Genomic DNA, 2,930 nt, shown 5'->3' with positions numbered 1-2,930 from the left:
TGGGGGGAGGTGGGTGGGCGTGGGCGCAGCCATGCCTCAGGATAGTCCTCATAGCATTGTAATGAGTGCATGGACGGAGTCTGGGCAATGGAGAGTGCAGTGTGGCTTTGACGGTTTCCATGAATCCTTTTCCCCTGAACAAATCTGTGCGAGTGCAGTGAAGTCTAGGGGTTGTGACCTCTGCTCCTGCTCTTAACTTTGTCTGCTCTCTGCTCCCGCAGTACTTCGCAATCTGATGAGCCAGAGGCTTGAAGTTGACTCACATTTTGGAAAGTGTGTAATGGGGGGCAATCTTTTTTAATCTTTCTGTCATTTCTCACCATGCCAGTTTGGTTGTCTTTAACTGTGTTTGGGCCTCTTCTCAAGTGATGCACTGTGGTGGTATTTGCTGAGTGGCTGTAACATTAGATTTACTGTCATTACTTAATGATGGAGACCATGGTGGCCAATATCCCTCCCTGTGGTTTCTGTTCTCACATAATCATGTCTGTTTTTGAAGGGATCAGTGCTTCCCTAAAAATCTGCTTCCAAACTAATCAGAAATGTCAAATATCTCAGAGCCAACACTGTCGGGGCTGAGCTTACAAAAAATACCAGTGAGGGGCAACCACAGACTATGTAAAATACAGCATGGTCTCCCACAGAAATGTCCTGTTTGCCATTTTGAGAATGTGTAAATGCAGAAATGTAACGTTGCTAAATTTAATATTGCTCTGGCTCCCGTAGGAGTTGAACCCGTCGATAAATTCTCAAAGGACACAGAAGACAGCAGACTCCAAACCAAGACCACTGTGATTATTCTGTTAGTTGTGACAGAGGAGAAAAAGGATCAGGCAGAAGGAGAAAGGCAATAGAAGTAAACTGGAGAAAGGCAGACTTTCTGGCATGATAGAGAGCATCCCTCAGGGCTGTCGTGGGCCTTCTTTTTTTTTTTTCTTTGGGCATGCATTGTCCCAGAACAGACCTACAGTTATAAAGCGACCTCCCACGACCTCTGCATCTAATCCAATCAAACAGCACCATAAGTGGGAGCATATAGATCACTCCAGCCAATCGTGTTATAGCGTGCTAACAGGATTATGGGGGCTTTAGTGTGTGGATTCCACCCCAGACCTTTGATTTTACTACTTACACACATAGCATTGAATTCATATTGTCAGAGCCTCCTTGCCTCATCTTGCATTCCAGCCTGTCATGCCTGTCTCACTCTCTCTGTCTCACTGTCTTTCTTCCTCTACTTGCACCCACTGTCGCCTCTGGCTCCCCAACAGTGCTGTCCCAGCACAGCGATCTGTTATCATTTCTTATTGCAACCCGGGAGCAAACACACACACATTCAGACGTACACAAAAAAGACATACCACACTCCTCCCAGATGTCCGGGGGGGGGGGGGGGGGGGGGGGGGGTACAGCACAGGGGTAACAGTGTGTGTGCAGTACAGCACTTAGGCATTGCCGTGTGTGTTAGTGTGTGTTTGTTGCAGGAAGGTGAGAGAAGGTGAGAGGACTAATTAGTCATCAGCTGGAGTGCAGGGCAAGGTAGACCAAAAGCATTCTACACGCATGGAGCAGCCGCTTTGATAAGAGGCACCAATATAGCCCGGGTGCCAGACTGACTCAGCTTTCAACTCTGCACTCAGACAGTTTTGCCAAGAGAACAACAAAGGAGCTGGAGGGAGCACAACTGTTCTTGCTCCCATGCTTGCTTGTGAGGGAGGCATGAAGCTGGTTTTGATGTCTTGATGTCTGAGATATGATTCTGCGAAATGTGGCAGACTGACAGAACAGACAGATTATTGTTGTGTAATTGCCTAAATTGCCTGCTAACTGTGTTGCCCGTGTACCTCGGTGAAAGCAGATGTTATGCAGATCTGCTGAGGAAATAAAACTCAAAAACCTCAGATGATAAAATTAGAGCGATCCATCAGATGGAATATTTATGTTCTCTTTGAACACAAGCCAGCGATGTGTGTGTTTCGTTTGCACATCTGTACATGTACGTCACGTTTTTGTTAGTTGAGAATAACAGCCAGATGAAGCTGTTGTCTGTACTGTTGGAATGTGATGCAGTTAAAACAACTGGACCACTTGTTTTGAGTTTGTCCAAGGTACAACTGTTTTATGGTCATTCCCATGTTGTGTCTTGTCATGTTTAACACACATCCATCTCCTAATAGGGTCAGTGTAAAGACGGCAATGTCCAACAGGTTACAGTCGGCTGCACATGCAGCCATGTCCCGTGAGATATTGAACTGTGCATGTACAAGCAAAATGCAATGTTTCATTGTGGTAAAAGTTCAACAGTTGCCTTGGATTTAATATAGTCAAACACCAAAAAACAAAAACAAAATAAAAACACAAATTCAATTTTTAATTGTGGTGTATTTGCAGTGGCCTGCAGAGTGCTTTTAATTTCTGCTGCACCATAAAGGCACAACCACCCATTCATTAGATAGATTGCACAACACAACCACTGTGGTGTGTTTTGCTCCCTGCTTTTGTATCCCGCTGAAACAATGTGCAATATTCATTCCAAGAGAGAAGTTCTGGAAAGGATGACCCAATGGGGACACTATGTGAGACTGATGTGTTACAGGAGTCTTGGGAACTCATTTTAACATGACCCCATGGGGTTTTATAAGTGTGGATACTTGTTGTGTGCATCGTGGGGTTGCGTGCCGCGGTGTACATGAACATTAAATAAGTAATAGTCATCAAAATCTTATGAAAATAGTTGTGTAGTTTTATAGGTTCTGGTGGTGTGCTTGAGCCCCTCTATGGGCGACCATAAGTACTCTGTTTACGTCTGTCCGAGCTGTGGGAGCCCTCCATGTGTGTCTGTTTCAAGACAGGGGCCTCTCATGCAGAGCCCTACAATTTCCTCATGTAGTGTGTGTGTGTGTGTGTGTGTGTGTGTGTGTGTGTGTGTG

General features: G+C 45.3%; 1 protein-coding gene across 5 annotated transcripts in view; it reads left to right on the top strand.

Moving 5' to 3' along the window:
• The window catches only part of slit1 (slit guidance ligand 1), an 86,565-nt gene that overhangs the window by 45,486 nt on the left and 38,149 nt on the right, over window positions 1–2,930 (top strand). The window lies entirely within an intron of this gene.

This window comes from Seriola dumerili, unplaced genomic scaffold (genome assembly GCF_002260705.1).
Source record: "Seriola dumerili isolate Sdu_G_001 unplaced genomic scaffold, Sdu_1.0 BDQW01000024.1, whole genome shotgun sequence".
NCBI classification, from domain to species: domain Eukaryota; kingdom Metazoa; phylum Chordata; class Actinopteri; order Carangiformes; family Carangidae; genus Seriola; species Seriola dumerili.
The sequence above is the reverse complement of the archived record's forward strand: the minus strand, read 5'-3'. Positions and strand labels throughout refer to the sequence as shown.